General features: G+C 38.8%; 1 pseudogene; it reads right to left on the bottom strand.

Annotated features, from left to right (window-relative positions):
* Positions 1–13454: 13454 nt before the first annotated feature.
* On the bottom strand, positions 13455–14601 carry LOC125401346 (alpha-enolase pseudogene; annotated as a pseudogene).
* Positions 14602–18444: the final 3843 nt, after the last annotated feature.

Below are 18444 nucleotides of genomic sequence, written 5' to 3'. Positions count from 1 at the left end.
CGATTCCATAGGTCGACTTCTCTGTTGTTATGCCAATACCAAGCTGTTTTCAACACTTGCTCTATAATAGAGTTTGAAGTCAGGGATGGTAATGCCTCCAGAAGTTCCTTTATTGTATAAGATTGTTTTGGCTATCCTGGGTTTTTTGTTTTTCCATATAAACTTGATTATTGTTCTCTCAAGGTCTGTGAAGAAGTTTGATGGAATTTTGATGGGAATTGCATTGAATCTATAGATTGCTTTTGGTAGAATTGCCATTTTTACTATGTTGATTCTCCCAATCCAAGAGCAGGGGAGGTCTTTCCATTTTCTGGTATCCTTCTCAATTTCTTTCTTCAAGGACTTAAAGTTCTTGTCAAATATGTCTTTCACTTCCTTGGTTAGAGTTACCCCAAGATATTTTATGCTATTTGTGGCTATCATGAAAGGTGATGTTTCTCTGATTTCCCTCTCTGCTTCTTTATCCTTTGTGTATAGGAGGGCTACCAATTTTTTGGAGTTGATCTTGTATCCTGCCACATTACTAAAGGTGTTTATCAACTATAGGAGTTCTTTGGTAGAGTTTTTGGGATCGCTTATGTACACTATCATATCGTCTGCAAATAACGAAAGTTTAACTTCATCCTTTCCAATTCGAATCCCCTTGATCCCCTTATGTTGTCTTATTGCTATTGCTAGAACTTCAAGCACTATATTGAAGAGGTATGGAGAGAGTGGACAGCCTTGTCGTGTTCCTGATTTTAGTGGAATGGTTTTGAGTTTCTCTCCATTCAATTTGATGTTAGTTGTCGGTTTGCTATATATTGCTTTTATTATATTTAGGTATGATCCTCGTATACCCAATCTCTCCAACACCTTTATCATAAAGGGGTGTTGAATTTTGTCAAATGCTTTTTCAGCATCCAGTGAAATGATCATATGTTTTTTTCTTTCAGTTTATTTATATGATGGATTACATTGATAGATTTGCGTATGTTGAACCAGCCCTGCATCTCTGGGATGAAGCCCACTTGATCATAATGGATAATTTTTCTAACGTATTCTTGGATTCGGTTTGCCAGTATTTTATTGAGTATTTTTGCGTCAATGTTCATGAGTGAGATTGGTCTGTAATTCTCTTTCTTGGTTGTGTCTTTGTGTAGTTTTGGTATCAGGGTAACTGTAGCTTCATAAAAAGAGTTTGGCAATGATTCTTCTGTTTCTATATTGTGAAATACATTAAGGAGTATAGGTATTAGCTCTTCCTGGAAGTTCTGGTAGAATTCTGCTTTGAAACCATCTGGTCCTGGGCTTTTTTTGGTGGGGAGGTTTTTGATAACAGCTTCTAATTCTTCGCGACTAACAGGTCTATTTAGATTGTTCACTTGGTCTTGATTTAACTTTGGTAAATGGTATTTATCTAAAAACCAATCCATTTCTTGTACATTTTCCAACTTTGTGGCATATAAACTCTCGTAGTAAGATCTAATGATTCTCTGAATTTCCACTGTGTCTGTTGTTATGTCCCCTTTTTCATTTCTGATCTTATTAATTTGATTGTTCTCTCTCTGCCATTTGATTAGTTTTGCTAGGGGTTTGTCAATCTTGTTGATTTTCTCCAAGAACCAACTTTTTGTGTCGTTGATTTTTTGGATTGTTTTCTGTATTTCTATTTTGTTGATTTCAGCCCTTAGATTGATTATTTCCAATCTTCTACTCCTCTTGGGAGAGTTTGCTTCTTTTTTTTTCCAGAGATTTTAGGTGTGCTGTTAAGTCTCCAATATATGCTTTCTCCGTTTTCTTTAATTGGGCACTTAGTGCTATGAACTTTCCTATTAGAACTGCTTTCATTGTGTCCCATAGGTTTGAGTATGTTGTGTCTTTATTTTCATTAAATTCAAGGAAGACTTTAATTTCTTTCTTTATTTCTTCCTTGACCCAAGGATGATTCAGTAGTTGACTGTTCAACTTCCACGCGTTTGTAGGCTTTCTGGTATTCGAATTGTTATTGAATTCTAACATTATTCCGTGGTGATCCGACAAGACACAGGTGATTACTAATATTTTTTTGTATCTGTGTAAGTTTGCTTTGTTACCGAGTATGTGGTCAATTTTCGAGAAGGTTCCATGAGCTGCATGAGCTACCCTTTTTGGGTAGAATGTTCTATAGATATCTGTTAAGTCCATTTGATTCATTACTTCTAGCAATTCTCTTATTTCTCTGTTGAGTTTCTGTCTGATTGATCTGTCCATTGGTGAGAGAGGTGTGTTGAAGTCTCCTACTATTAGTGTGTGTGGTCTGATGACTGCCTTGAGTTCTAAAAGTTTTTCTTTTACATAAGTGGGCGCTTTTATATTAGGGGCGTAGATATTCAGGATTGAGACTTCCTCCTGATTAATTGTTCCTGTTATGAGTATGAAATGTCCATCTCCATCTCTTCTGATTGATTTTAGTTTGAAGTCAATTTTGTTAGATATTTGAATGGCCACACCAGCTTGTTTCTTAGGTCCGTTTGCTTGGAAAACCTTTTCCCAACCCTTTACTCTGAGCAGATGTCTATCTTTGTGGTTGAGGTGTGTTTCTTGTAAACAGCAGAATGTTGGATCCTGTTTTCTTATCCAGTCTCTAAGTCTATGCCTTTTTATAGGTGAGTTGAGTCCATTAATATTAAGTAATATTAATGACCAGTGGTTGTTGATTCTGTTTATTATTTTTTTTTGTGTGTGTAGTAGAGTTTGTGTGTTTCTCTTCTTTGAGTTGTGGTTGTAAAGGGTCACTAGATGTCTGGGTTATTGTAGGCAGTGATGGCAATGTTGGATTCCTTGGGTTGCGATTTTCCTTCTATTACTTTCTGTAAGGCTGGATTTGTGGCTACGAATTATTTAAATTTATTTTTATCCTGGAATATTTTGTTTTCTCCATTGATAGTGAACGACAACTTGGCTGGGTATAGTAGTCTGGGCTTGCATCCATGGTCTCTTAGTTTCTGCAGTACCTCTATCCAGGACCTTCTGGCTTTCATGGTTTCCATAGAGAAGTCTGGTGTAAGCCTGATAGGTTTACCTTTATAAGTCACTTGACCTTTTTCCTTTGCAGCTCTTAATATTCTTTCTTTAATCTGAATGTTTTGTGTTTTGATTATTATGTGGCGAGGGGACTTGTTTTTGATCCAGTCTATTCGGCATTCTGTATGCTTCTTGAACCTTCATAGGAATATCGTTCTTTAGATTGGGAAAGTTTTCTTCTATAATTTTGTTAAATATATTTTCTGGGCCTTTGATCTGCAGTTCTTCTCCTTCTTCAATCCCTATTATTCTTAGATTTGGTTTTTTTATTGTGTCCCAGATTTCCTGAATGTTCTGTGAAGAGAATTTGTTGGATTTGCCGTTTTCTTTGACCAGAGCATTTATTTTCTCTATGGTATCTTCAGAATCTAAGATTCGTTCTTCTGTCTCTTGTATTCTATTGGTTATGCTTGATTCTGTAGTCTCCGTTCATTTACCTAGGTTTTCCATATCCAGCTGCTTCTCGTTTTGTGTTTTCTTCATTGCCTCCATTTCAGTTTTCAATTCTTGGACTGTTTCCTTTATTTGTTTGATTGTTTTTTCTTGGTTTCTCAGGGTATCATTCATGGATTTACTTATCTCTTCAAACTTTTTGTTATATTTCTCATCCATTTCTATACTCATTTCTTCAAACTTTTTGTTATACTTCTCATCCAATTCTTTAAGGGAGTTATTCATATCCTGTTTAAGGGACTCTATTGCTTTCATAATGGCACTTTTTCACACTTCTTCTGGGTTAGAGTGTTCAAGTCCTTCTGTTGTAGGGTCGTTGGGATCTGGTGTTTTCATGTTGTTTTTCAGATTGTTGGAGGAGGTCTTGCCTTGGCGTCTGCCCATCTCTTCATTCAAATGTTCTCTATTGGAACTTCTGGTAGTGGGTCAGGTTCCCTTGTTGGGCAGGGAATTCACTGATAGAATGCCTACCTTTCCTCAGGCAGGCTATTGAAGCACAGGCACTCCCTCTTTCCGGGATGTGCCTACAGAGCAGGCCCAGCATGCAAGGCAGCTGAGCTGGGGAAATTTTATGGCCCCAGTGGGAATGGAGAAATATAGGAATTTGTACCTGGATGGAAGCTGGGATGGCAGGCGGGAGAGCTTAGCAGGGTGGAACCAGCACTGCAGGGTGACCTGGGAGTCTATGGGGTCGGGGAAAGTCCGAGCTCCTCCTCACCGGGCCCCAGCCGTGGGCCCAAAGCAAACTCACCCCTCCGATGGCCCTCTGGATGGAAGCTGGAATGGCTGGCGGGGGAGCTAGCAGGGTGGAGCCAGCAGTGCAGGGTGACCTGGGAGTCTATGGGGTCGGGGAATGTCCGAGCTCCTCCTCACCGGGCCCCAGCCGTGGGCCCAAAGCAAACTCACCCCTCCGATGGCCCTCTGGCTGGCGGAACATGAGATGTTAAAGAACATAGAGACTCTCTGCTCCTACCTCCAGTGGAACAGGTAGATCTTTTATAGCCTCCCTCAATACCACATCCCTTTTTCTCAGTCTCCAACTCCAAAAAACATTCCCTGGAAACCCACCAGCCACATAGGCTGTGGAACCAGTTGGGTATATTTGCACTTCCTACTCTCCTTCAATTTCAAGATCTCTTTCTTTTTCCCATCCCTGTACCATACCACCTGTTGAGGTCTATATTCCCTGTCTAACCACATTACCAAGGGACTTTTGGAAAATCTTGCTTTCTTCCTACCTGTGGACCTCTGAAAACTCCCCCTATTGGTTCACAACTATTCCTAATTGTCAGTTCCCAATACGTAAAAGCAATTCTATCCATAACCTCCACTGACCACATAAAACACTGTCACTGAAGCATTTGCTACCAGGCTAATAACAGCCACCACATTCTTCTAAGAACCAGAGAAGAAAACTGACTGAAAAGAACAAAACACTCACCCAACAAAGCCAAGTCCAGATATCAGCATCTAAAATTATAATCATCCCAAGCCAAGATGCTTTCACATTATTGTAAATACATAATAATAGTCAGATCATATGTACTTTCTAAAACATAGCAACTACTATAAAATAGGTACTGAGTAATGCAATATTGCTAAATCACAGGACAAAGATTTCAAAATAGTATTTATAAGCATTTGGGGTCCTTAATGTGGGAGGTACAAAGTCATCCATTTATAAAATATATATAAAATAAAGAGTGGAATAAAATGAAGAAAACAATTTAAGACATGAAAATAAAGAGAATTGATAAAGAAAAGCTAAACATAGGTATAATGTGAAATGAAAAATTTAGGAACTAGAACAAGAACTACAGGGACAAGATTCACCAATAAAGTATAAGAGATGGAGGAGAAATTTTTGACCTTGGAGACAACACAGGAAAAAAGATACAACAGTAAAAAATGCTAAAAATAAAATAAAATTAAGACACAAAACATGGAGCAAATCTAGGTCACTATTGAAATACCTGATTTAAAATAAAAGGAATAGAAAAAAAAGAAGAAACCCATGTTGCTGTATGAAAGACTTCCACACTAGTCTAGAAGGAAGTATAATAAAGGTTTGTTTATTAGGGGATAAACTCACAGAATTTATCAGAGAGCAAAAAATCAGAAAGAGTAGTGATCCATGGTCCTCTGCATGCATGGAGAACTGGAACCAACTCCAGCAGCAAAGGGACACACACACACATTTTTTGTCTGCATGTATAGTATGTGAGACCTTGCCCAAAATGGGCCAGTATCTTAAAAACTATTACTCCAGAAGTTCTTTTATCATATAAGATCATTTTGGCTATCCTGGGTTTATTGTTTTGCCATAAAAACTTGATTTTTGTTCTCTCAAGGTCTGTGAAGAAGTTTGATGGGATTTTGATGGGGATTGCGTTGAATCTATAGATTGCTTTTGGTAGAATTGCCATTTTTACTATGTTGATTCTCCCAATCCAAGAGCAGGGGAGGTCTTTCCATTTTCTGGTATCCTCCTCAATTTCTTTCTTCAAGGACTTAAAGTTCTTGTCAAATAGGTCTTTCACTTCCTTGGTTAGAGTTACCCCAAGATATTTTATGCTATTTGTGGCTATCGTGAAAGGTGATGTTTCTCTGATTTCCCTCTCTGCTTCTTTATCCTTTGTGTATAGGAGGGCAACAGAATTTTTGGAGTTGATCTTGTATCCTGCCACATTACTAAAGGTGTTTATCAGCTGTAGGAGTTCTTTGGTAGAGTTTTTGGGGTCGCTTATGTACACTATCATATCGTCTGCAAATAACAAAAGTTTAACTTCTTCCTTTCCAATTCGAATCCCCTTGATCTCCTTATGTTGTCTTATTGCTATTGCTAGAACTTCAAGCACTATATTGAAGAGGTATGGAGAGAATGGACAGTCTTTTCGTGTTCCTGATTTTAGTGGAAAGGCTTTGAGTTTCTCTCCATTCAATTTGATGTTAGCTGTTGGCTTGCTGTATATTGCTTTTATTATATTTAGGTATGATCTTTGTATCCCCAGTCTATCCAACACCTTTATCATAAATGGGTGTTGAATTTTGTCAAATGCTTTTTCAGCATCCAATGAAATGATCATATGGTTTTTTTCTTTCAGTTTATTTATATGATGGATTACATTGATAGATTTGTGTATGTTGAATCAGTCCTGCATCTCTGGGATGAAGCCCACTTGATCATAATGGATAATTTTTCTAATGTGTTCTTGGATTCGGTTTGCCAGGATTTTGTTGACAATTTTCGTGTCGATATTCATGAGTGAGATTGGCCTGTAATTCTCTTTCTTGGTTGTGTCTTTGTGTGGTTTTAGTTTCAGAGTAACTGTAGCTTCATAAAAGGAGTTTGACAATGACTCTTATGTTTCTATATTGTGGAATACATTAAGGAGTATAGGTATTAGCTCTTCCTGGAAGTTCTGGTAGAATTCTGCATTGAAACCATCTGGTCCTGGGCTTTTTTTGTTCGGGAGATTTTTGATAACAGTTTCTAATTCTTCGCGACTAACCGGTCTATTTAGATTGTTCACCTGTTCTTGGTTCAACTTTGGTATATGGTACTTATCTAAAAAAAAATGTCCATTTCTTTTACATTTTCCAACTTTGTGGCATATAAACTTTTGCAGTAAGATCTGATGATTCTCTGAATTTCCTCTGTGTCTGTTGTTATGTTCCCCTTTTCATTTCTGATCTTATGTTAAGTCTCCAATGTGTGCTTTCTCCATTTTCTTTAGTTAGGCACTTAGTGCTATGAACTTTCCTCTTAGCACTGCTTTCATAGTGTCCCATTGGTTTGAGTATGTTGTGTCTTTATTTTCATTAAATTCAAGGAAGACTTTAATTTCTTTCTTTATTTCTTCCTTGACCCAGGGATGATTTAGTAGTTGACTGTTCAACTTCCTTGAGTTTGTTGGCTTCTTGGAGGTAGCATTGTTGTTGAATTCTAACTTTAATCCATGGTGATCTGACAAGACACAGGTGGTTACTAATTATTTTTTTTATCTGTGGAAGTTTGCCCTGTTACCGAGTATGTGGTCAATTTTCGAGAAGGTTCCATGAGCTGCAGAGAAGAAGGTATATTCTTTCCTATTTGGGTGGAGAGTTCTATAGATGTCTGTTAAGTCCATTTGATTCAATACCTCCAATAATTGTTTTATTTCTTTGTTAGTTTTCTGTCTGATTGACCTGTCCATTGGTGAGAGAGGTGTGTTGAAGTCTCCTACTATTAGTGTGTGTGGTTTGATGACTGCCTTGAGGTCTAGAAGAGTTTCTTTTACATATGTGGGTGCCTTTATATTAGGGGCATAGATATTCAGGATTGAGATTTTTCCTGATGAATTTTTCCTGTTATGAGTATGAAATGTCCATCTCCATCTCTTCTGATTGATTTTAGTTTGAAGTCGATTTTGTTAGATATTAGAATGGCCACACCCGCTTGTTTCTTAGGTCCATTTGCTTGGAAAACCTTTTCCCAACCCTTTACTCTGAGTAGGTGTCTGTTTTTGTGTTTGAGGTGTGTTTCTTGTAAACAGCAGAATGTTGGATCCTGTTTTCGTATCCAATCTCTAAGTCTGTGCCTTTTAATAGGTGAATTGAGTCCATTGATATTAAGTGATATTAATGACCAGTGGTTGTTGACTCCGGTCATTTTTTTTTTGGGGGGTAATAGAGTGTTTGTGTTTTCCTTCTTTGAGCTGTGCTTGTGAAGGGTCGCTAGATGTCTGAGTTATTGTAGGCAGTGTTGGGAATGTTGGATTCCTTGGGTTGTGATTTTCTTTCTAATATTCTCTGTAAGGCTGGATTTGTAGCTACGTATTGTTTAAATTTGTTTTTATCCTGGAATATTTTGTTTTCTCCTTTGATAGTGTTCAATTGCTTGGCTGGGTATAGTAGTCTGGGCTTGCATCCATGGTCTCTTAGTTTCTGCAGTACCTCTATTCAGGACCTTCTGGCTTTCATGTTTTCCATGAAGTCTGGTGTAAGTCTGATAGGTTTACCTTTATAAGTTACTTGACCTTTTTCCTTTGCAGCTCTTAGTATCCTTTCTTTAATCTGAATGCTATGTGTTTTGATTATTATATGGCGAGGGGATTTTTTTTCTGATCCAGTCTATTCAGTGTTCTGTATGCTTCTTGAACCTTCATAGGAATATCATTCTTTAGGTTGGGAAAGTTTTCTTCTATAATTTTGTTGAATATATTTTCTGGACCTTTGATCTGCAATTTTTCTCCTTCTTCTACCCCTATTATTCTTAGATTTGGTTCTTTATTATGTACCAGATTTCCTGAATGTTTTGTGATGAGAATTTGTTGGATTTGTTGTTTTCTTTGGTCATAGCGTTTATTTTCTCTGTGGTGTCTTCATAATCTGATATTTGTTCTTCTATCTCTTGTATTCTATTGGTTATGTTTGTTTCTGTAATCTCTGTTCATTTACCTAGTTTTTCCATATCCAGCCGGCCCTCAGTTTGTGTTTTCTTCATTGCCTCCATTTCAATTTTCAATTCTTGAACTGTTTCCATTACCTGTTTGACTGTTATTCATATCCTATTTAAAGGACTCTATTGCTTTCATAATGACACTGTTTTCCACTTCTTCTGGAATAGGGTGTTCAAGTCCTTCTGTTGTAAGATCGCTGGGATCTGGTGTTTTCATGTTGTTTTTCAGATTGTTGGAGGAATTCTTGCCTTGGCATCTGCCCATCTCTTCGTTCAAATGCTCTCCAATGGATCTTCTGGTACAGGATCAGGTTCTCTTGTTGGCCAGGACCTTGCCCTCGGATGGATCTTCTGCTACAGGATCAGTGCCCCTTGCTGGCCAGGAATCTCACTGACAAAAGGCCTACCTTGCTGCAGGCTGGCTATTAAAACAAAGCAAATCCCTCCTGCCCGGTTGCACTCACCACCCCATCACAGCATCCAAACAGGCTGAGCTGGGGGATATTATGGCCCGGAGGAAGGGAGGAAAAAGGGTAGGGGCTCCAGGGTAAGAGCTGGAATGGGATAGGTGTAGAGAGGGCTTAGCAGGGTGAAGCAGCCCCTGCAGAATAACCAGGGAGATAAGGGTGTCGGGGAATGTCTGTGTTCCCTTGCCAGGCTTCTGCCATGGGTCAGGATCAGTGCCCCTTGCTGGCCAGGAATCTAGCTGTCTAAAGGCCTACCTTGCTGCAGGCCAGCTACTAAAACAAAGGAACTCCCTCCTGCCCGGTTGCACTCACCACCACATCACAGTGCCCAAACAGGCTGAGATGTGAGATTTTATGGCCCCAAGGAGGGGAGGCAGAAAGGGAAGGGGTTCTTAGGTGAAAGCTGGGATGGGATAGGTGTAGAGAGGTCTTAGCAGGGTGAAGCAGCCCCTGCAGAATGACCAGGGTTTAAGGGTGTCGGGGAATGTCTGTGTTCCCCTGCTGGGTTTCTGCCGCAGGTCAGGAGCACACTCACCCCTCCAATGCATCTTCTGCTACAGGATCAGTGCCTCTTGCTGGCAAGGAATCTTGCTGACTAAAGCTGATGATATTGGTCTTGTCAGCTTGTTCATTATTAGTCTGTAAAGACAGTTGCATTTCTAAAAGTGTCTGATTCTTGCCTATGTTATCAAACTATATTCTTTTTTTCTTTTGAAAGTAATTTTATTAAATTATAAAAGTTTCCATTTCCGCCCCTCCCCCAACACTCTCCCACTCCCCCCACTCCCTCTCCTCCTCCCTCTCCATCCCTAAGAGCAGTCAGGGTTTCCTGCTCTGTGGAAAGTTCAAGTTCCTCCCTGCTCCCTCCAGGTCCAGGAAGGTGAGTGTCCAGACAGACTGGATCCCCAAAATCCAGTATATGCAGAGGAAACAAGTCCCAGTGTCATTGTCAATGGCTTTTCAGAAAGAGTCTGGGCCAGCCACATTCAGAGAATCCGGCCACATTCAGAGAATCTGGTTGGATCACATCCTCTTCCAGGAGGAGCTAATACCTATACTCCTTAATGATCATTTCATTGGATGCTGAAAAAGCATTTGACAAAATTCAACACCCCTTTATGATAAAGGTGTTGGAGAGATTGGGTAGGTAAGCCGACAGCTAACATCAAATTGAACGGAGAGAAACTCAAAGCCATTCCACTAAAATCAGGAACACGACAAGGCTGTCCACTCTCTCCATACCTCTTCAATATAGTGCTTGAAGTTCTAGCAATAGCAATAAGACAACATAAGGGGATCAAGGGGATTCGAATTGGAAAGGATGAAGTTAAACTTTCGTTATTTGCAGACGATATGATAGTGTACATAAGCGACCCCAAAAACTCTACCAAAGAACTCCTACAGCTGATAAACACCTTTAGTAATGTGGCAGGATACAAGATCAACTCCAAAAAATCGGTAGCCCTCCTATACACAAAGGACAAAGAAGCAGAGAGGGAAATCAGAGAAACATCACCTTTCATGATAGCCACAAATAGCATAAAATATCTTGGGGTAACTCTAACCAAGGAAGTGAAAGACCTATTTGACAAGAACTTTAAGTCCTTGAAGAAAGAAATTGAGGAGGATACCAGAAAATGGAAAGACCTCCCCTGCTCTTGGATTGGGAGAATCAACATAGTAAAAATGGCAATTCTACCAAAAGCAATCTATAGATTCAACGCAATTCCCATCAAAATTCCATCAAACTTCTTCACAGACCTTGAGAGAACAATAATCAAGTTTATATGGAAAATCAAACCATATTCTTAAGGATATAATATGAAAAAGAAAACAAATATCCAATAAATGGATGTATTAGAAAAACCATTATAAGCCTTGCAGAATTCCATCCATAGTGTCAGCAAAAGGTTATTAAATTCCTGGATGGTAATATTGTCTGCAATTATATATACTTTACATTTATTGATTTATTTGTTAATCAAATTGTTACATTTTTGTGGGAGATGGGGTAATTGTTGTAGGTGTAATAATATTTATTGCTCATTAGGTGTCATGGTTGCAGCCACATGGCAGTGAGACCTGACCAGCACTGGCATGAACAATCCTGCACCGCTTTGGTTCCACACATTGGTGTCTGGTTAAATACTGACAAATATGCTTTGCTCTTTGCTTACATGTACATGGAGAGAGGTTTACTTGATCAAGGAACCCAGAGCTCGTGAGCAAGGAACGCAAACTGGAAACTGAGCAAGTACCACATAAGTTGCCATGAAGCAGAGAAAGCAGTGGGAGGGGATAGTGTGTGCAAGCCTAGAACATTTCCAAGTCACCATGCTTAGCTGTGCTGTGGTGTTTTCTTTCCCACAAAAAACTGCTTAGTAGGTGAAATTGAGCCAGTCTGGCAGGGGTGGGTAACTGTCTGAGCCATGGACTTTTTGGGCCATTTAGGCCTGTCCACCCAGTAGGTGTGGACTTGGGATTCACGCTGGGCACCAGATGATGATGGAAGTTTAAAAATAATCCTACACTAACTCAGAATTGAATGTAATAAAGAGTTAATTATTTAGGGTAGACTCAGAGATAGCAGTCCTCTGCATGAATGGGAAACAGGAACTATATCCAGTGGCTAAAGAGAGAGCAAGCACATGCTGTATGTCAGCCTTTATAGTACAACAGGCCATGCCCAAGTAGGCTGGTATCTTAAAGGCTACTGACTAAAGGAGTTCCTCCATCACTGGGCTATCCATCACTCACCTCTTGGTCCACTCTGTGCAGTTGCAATCTGTGTATCAGAGATCCTCTGAGGTTGTGGGGGATGGGTAGGGTTTGAAGACTTGGGGACAGAGTGGGACTTGTGGCTTATAGGGTCCGATTGATGGGGGAATATTGAAGAAGCCTACTTGTAGGAGGCCTCCCTGCTGACTGAGTAAAGCAGAGGTAGGTGAGGAAGGGGCCTGGGGGTTTTGCCCAGGTACTTAGGGCCTAGAGACTGGGGTATCCAGCTGAATGGCTGAACACTCACCTCTTGGTCCACTCTGTGTAGTTGCAATCTGTGTGTCCTATTTTATTTTGAGGTTTCTGAGGCTTTTATTTTGCATGTAGGCCCAATGGAGGAATTTGTCTGTGGCCACCATAGAGTTACAGGGGCTCTAGACACTAGATGGGAAGTAAGGTGCAAGAAACAATGATTGGCACCATTCATATGATTACAAAGCTGGGATTTCCAGCAGGTCTACCAGTGGTCTGGTGTGTTTTCAAATATCTAATGAAGTTGTAGTATGTCAGGGGCAAGGACAGAAAGGCCTTGAACAATCTCTACAACCAGGAACAGGATTTTTTTTAAGAGTAAATTTTATTAAATTATAAAAGTTTCCATTTCCGCCCCTCTTCCCAACACCCTCCCACTCCCCCCACTCCCTCTCCTCCTCCCTCTTTGTCCCTTAGGGCAGTCAGGGTTTCCTGCCCTGTGGGAAGTTCAAGTTCCTTCCCCTCTCCCTCCAGGTCCAGGCAGGTGAGTATCCAAACAGACTGGATCCCCAAAATCCAATATATGCAGAGGAAACAAGTCCCAGTATCATAGTCAATGGCTTTTCAGAAAGACTTTGGGCCAGCCACATTCAGAGAATTCGGCCAAATTCCGAGAATCTGGTTAGATCACGTCCTCGTTCAGTCCCAGTCCAACTGGCCTTGGTAAACTCTCATTAGATCCGTTCCCTTGTATCAGTGGGTGATAGCATCCCTCGCAGTCCTGATTTTCTTTTTCATGTTCTTCCTCCTTCTGCTCCTCATTTGGACCTTGGGGGGCTCAGTCCGGTGCTCCAATGTGGGTCTCCGACTGTATCGCTGTCCTTCGCCAGATGAAGGATCTATGGTGATAAGCAAAATATACATCAGTATGGTTATGGGCCACGGTCGATTCAGGCACCCTCTCCTCTGTCCAGAGAACAATCTGGGGATCTCTCCTTGGACCTGGGATCCCATATATAATCAAGTCTCCAGGAACAGGATTTAAGTAGCTGGTGACACCAGGGATCTCCAGTCCACGCTCAGTAGGCCAGAATATTCCTGAAGGATTTGCCAGCAGTCTTGGCATTAATACCCCTCTGTCCCTTGATACTAAGAACCTGATTGTAATTTGTTGAGTTCTCAGCTTGGAAAGTAGAACCAGTTTTCATCTGCTCCATGCTAAACCTCACTACCAGGTCAGGGATGAAAATGTTTTCAGTGTACCCAGAGTGATGAGATTCTATGGCACCCTGACAATTTTTCTGGGTCAGCTTATACTCCTGTAGACATTGTCCTAGAGTCTGATCTGGTTCATGTAAACAGGAAGCAGTTTCAGAACTTCTGTTTTACATCCTCAGCAATTCACTTAGGGTGTGTTAGCACGCGATCACCACCAACCACCTGGATGTCTGCACTAGGTGTGCACTTCTGTTGAGCTTCCTTCCCAGATGTCCTGGTCAAAGGGGTCTTCAATGGACAGCACTACTCTGGATGAAGGACTTATTCAAGTCTTCCCTCTGGTGGGTCATGATGTACCTGCTGTAGTCACCAGGAGAAATGACATTTAGGTCTTACTTGTCAGACCTTAAAAATTCAGAGGCAGCCATGTCCATGTGAACGACACCCTGGTCATTGTAGTTGGTATTCTCAATTGTAAACTTTAGCAGCTCTGAGGCTTCTATGTTCTCCCGGATATTAAGTGAAAACCTTCCCTGGTGAATTCATTCCCTAGTGAATTCCTTCCATATTTCTTCTTGATGACATTCTTCAGGTTGTGGTAAACCACTGCTCCAGTGACCATAGCTTCTAGGACACTGGATGCCTCCAGAGTTAGGATCATAATCTCTTGCATGGCCATCTTGTCGCCAGCAAATGTGACCATAAATCACATTAGTATCTGGAACCCACAGGGTGACTTCAAGGTTGCCAGCCATGTCAGCAATGTGAAGGTACAAGGACACCCCCTTTTCTATAATCCCAGCTTTTCAGACAGTCATAGACACTTCCAGTGTGCCATTTGTACCAAATTTTGCATTTATTTCCAGTGCCATCCACCTCAATTATCAGTTTGTCTATCTTTCCTTTTTTCACAACAGCTTCTTGCTACCCAGAGCAAGTACAGTTTTTACTGATGTGCTCAATAGACTTTGAGACCCTTTCTCTACTAGCACATATTTTTGCAGACATGGAAGACAGTATTAAGTAGAATTCAACAGTAACAAAAAAAGAATTACTAAAGATATACCAAACTGAATTAAATTGGAAATTAAAAATTTCAAAAAACCTCATTGCTAACCTCTTGAGAGCATTCATCATCTCTTCTATTTCCTCCTTTAACTCCAGGAGTTCCATAGAGATTTCAGTATTGTGGACCAGTGTGAGTAATCACCTGCTATGTGCATTGAGTTTCTAAGGTTATATAAAAGTAATTGTTTAGCTGGTCCCTCTAGCTCATCAGCTTGATCTCTGTAAACCAGGACTACATAGCCCTGTTTTTCTCTTCCTACAGTTTCCTCATCAGAATCCCTTGCTATTATATTCTCTTCAGGATTCAAGAGTGAGCTTGAGCCTTCACCAGCCAGCCAGAAAGGGAGGTTTGTCATATCCACAGCCCTTCATCATGGTCACACAGGCCCACACTTTAGTCATGTAAGTTCTGGGGGAATTGAGGGTGAAAAAGAGATTGCAGGAATTATTATTTCTTCCTAAACATATGAACTAAGATAATTTGGGTCACATGATAGTATAATAACCATAATAAAATTTTTGAGCCTCTCTAATGAGATTTTATGTTCTTAATTGGAATGTCAGTCCTCAAATTCTTGTTGAACTATTCCTAGTGTTACTACTCCATATTCTTATGATGAAAGAGAGCAGAAAAGATGCTGTACTACATTGTTTCATAAGCAATCTAAAGTATGTGGTGCTGTTGGAGATGGTGATACAGAAACTATACTTTTGAAAACTATATTTTGCGTGTGTGTTGTGTGTGTGACTACTAACGACTTCCATGGTTTGAAGATCTGAGCACTGTATTTTATGTAACTTACTGTATCTTAATAGTTTTTTAAAATTCCAAAATTATAAGCATCTGCATAATTATCATTTTCTGGAAAGTGAAAGGCAAAGACCATATTTCTGTGTAACATGCACTTCTACCTGTAACATGCAGGTAGAAGTGAGTGAAATCTTGTGTGAGTTACATTGCCTGATTAAAAGACAAAATGATCTTTTCAGTAAATAGCCATTTCGTAAGGCTTTATGAAATGCTAATTTCTTTATACCAAAGAATTAGACCCATGTCTTTTTTCCTCATTGTTTCTAGATCTTTATAATGGAATGTTCATTTCTGCTGTGTGTAGTTCAGAACTGTGGGTAGTTCATTTGAGGTGCAATTGGAACAGTCTCAAAACATTAAAAGAGTAATTCCACTCAGACTTTCCTAATTCCTTGATCTGTATTTGACCTCACTGTCTGTAGTGCTGGGTTTACAGACCTATAAAGACTGTTTTCTTTATTTCTGAATACCTTTGTTGCTGTCAGCATTCTCCATTATTCTGAGACTCAGCTGCTATGTTTTCAATAAGGAGATGAGGTCAGGTCCCTTTACCATCTGTAGTTTGAGAAGATAGAAGATTAAAAATATACGTGCTGTTAAGAACTTTGGATATCTTCTTAGAACTGTATGATTAGTAATCATGAAAATAAACATACATGCATGAAATAACAATGAATGGAGATAAAAGCTATGAAAATGAAGTAGACTGGGTGAGTTATGTAGGGGGTTTTAAGAAGTGAAATGGAAGGAAGAAATATTACTGTATTATAATTTGAAACATAAAAAATAAAATAAAGAAGTAAAACCAACCAACTAAACCAAACTAATTCTCCAGAGTCAAAGAATGACAAATTTGTTTTAAATTATTTTTTATATTTATTTATGTGAATTTGAACGTTATTAGTAATTCTGAAACACATTAACTATCATATGATCAAAATTTTGTACATATTTTTCTATGAACATTAATTCTTATCTAAGTATTTTTGTATATGGATATAATTTACTGCTTCTAACTTTCATATTTATGGTTTATAGGTCATACAGAGTCATTTCCACAGATAAGACATGAACAATGCATATTTTAAACATTAAAACATCCTTTCTCTTCTCAAAACACTGACTTCTACATATTCGGTTTCCCTTACATTTTTCTTTCAGTTCAAGAAAGTAACAGGAATTGATCCAAGATAAAAATTTCTGGTGCTTGATTCTGTTTCATGAACTTGTTGGGCCACCTAATGGTATTTAATAGCTGAACTATTGGGTATTTAAATATTGTTGTGTGTATTCTCACCAGAACATAAAAGATTGTACAGGCATAAAAAATAGGTCAACTTTGTGTGTTGTATGAAGACCCATTTCAGAGATTCATATAATTTTATAGTCCAGTGTCCTTTGGAAGTATTTCCCAATAACTCATGTATTCTATATTAATAGGATTTTTAACTTGGACAAATAAATACAATGAAAATTTTATCATTTCAAAAACAGAAATGGACTTTGTTCTGTGGTATGTATGAGTTTGTGACCATGGAAAAACTAAACAATATCCTCCTGATTCACTGATTCCCAACCAAGGCCACTGTCTTCACAACTGCGGACAAATAGAAATGCATTCTATGTGTGAGTGCAGCTCAGATTGCATTAATTTGGAAGAATTATACTTAGGTAGATTTCACCATTTTTGATGGCACATATCAAGGGGATATCTTCTATGGAAAAATGTGGATATTATCATGTAAACTGAATGATATTCTTATATGATAATATCATAAATCCCATAGTTTTAACGGTAGGACAGAAAGGGGTAATAGGATCCAGGTGATATTGACTTATTTTATTGGAACAATTAACTGAGGAATATTCAAAGGCACAGACATCTATTATTGGAACTCTGGCAGTTAGAGTATTTTTTACAAGCTAACTGATTATCTACTAGTTAGACTAGAGGAAGACAGGTGAACTTTTGGTTTATTGAAGCAATTTTGTGACAGAATGAAAGAGTCACTTCAGTTAGAAACCACTCACCTACTTATAGATTAACAAGATTAACAAGGGAAAATTCTTTTAATAAGAGGGCATATCTGGTTCTGGTTTATGGACAAAGGAAACCAGCCAGGGTCAGAAATCCCTGTTTGCTTGTATAGTTTCATAGCCCCAACTTACATTTTGAGTAATTAAGCATGCTTTAGAGAGACAGAAATTCCAAATTTCATAGTTTGAACAGATGGGAAGATTTTCAATGTATACTGTTGTCGTTGATCTCTGGAGACAGACCAGAACCAGACCAGAACCTGGAGCTGTCAATCAAGGTTTTCCTGTTTGCTTGTCAGAACTGCATTCTTCTTGATAAGACAACTGTGAGCACTCCTTCAACTAAATTCTACTTTCCATGGTTACTATTTACTAAGCAATTTATAGGTTCTTTAAATGTCAATTTATTATTCTCACTTTTCAGTTTTTCCTATATAAATATGGTACTTAAAGACTTATGCATATCTGTGTATGAGTTTATGATTCAGCTCTTACTTGTACACTATATATGGGAGGTTTACAGACAGACTTAGAACCACCTTTCAATGTAAGCAAATACACTTTAGGGACAGCATGTGCTGTGTTGCATACTACTGAATGGACATCAAGTATATTTTAGGTTAATTTAAAATGTATCTTTGAGAAAATATCAATAAATATTTATGTAAAATATTACTGGAAAAATATGTTCCCTGAATTCCTGTCAGCCATTGAGATGGATGAACTGGACAATCAAATCATGCAGAACCACTAAGAACTCAAAGTTCATTAGTCATTAATCAAATTTCTGTAAAAAAATCACATACATAATATAAAAGACATAATTTAGCAATGGTGAGTTTCTGGTTAGAAGTATTATCATTTAGACTATATTAACTGAATAATTTCTCTTTTTAGATTTGTTTATTATTTTTATTGATTTTATTGAGCTATAC

The sequence above is a fragment of the Myodes glareolus genome, chromosome 12 (genome assembly GCF_982192425.1).
Source record: "Myodes glareolus chromosome 12, mMyoGla1.1, whole genome shotgun sequence".
In the NCBI taxonomy this organism is placed as follows: Eukaryota; Metazoa; Chordata; class Mammalia; order Rodentia; family Cricetidae; genus Myodes; species Myodes glareolus.
Note: the sequence above shows the minus strand (reverse complement) of the source record. Positions and strands in the feature narration are given on the sequence as shown.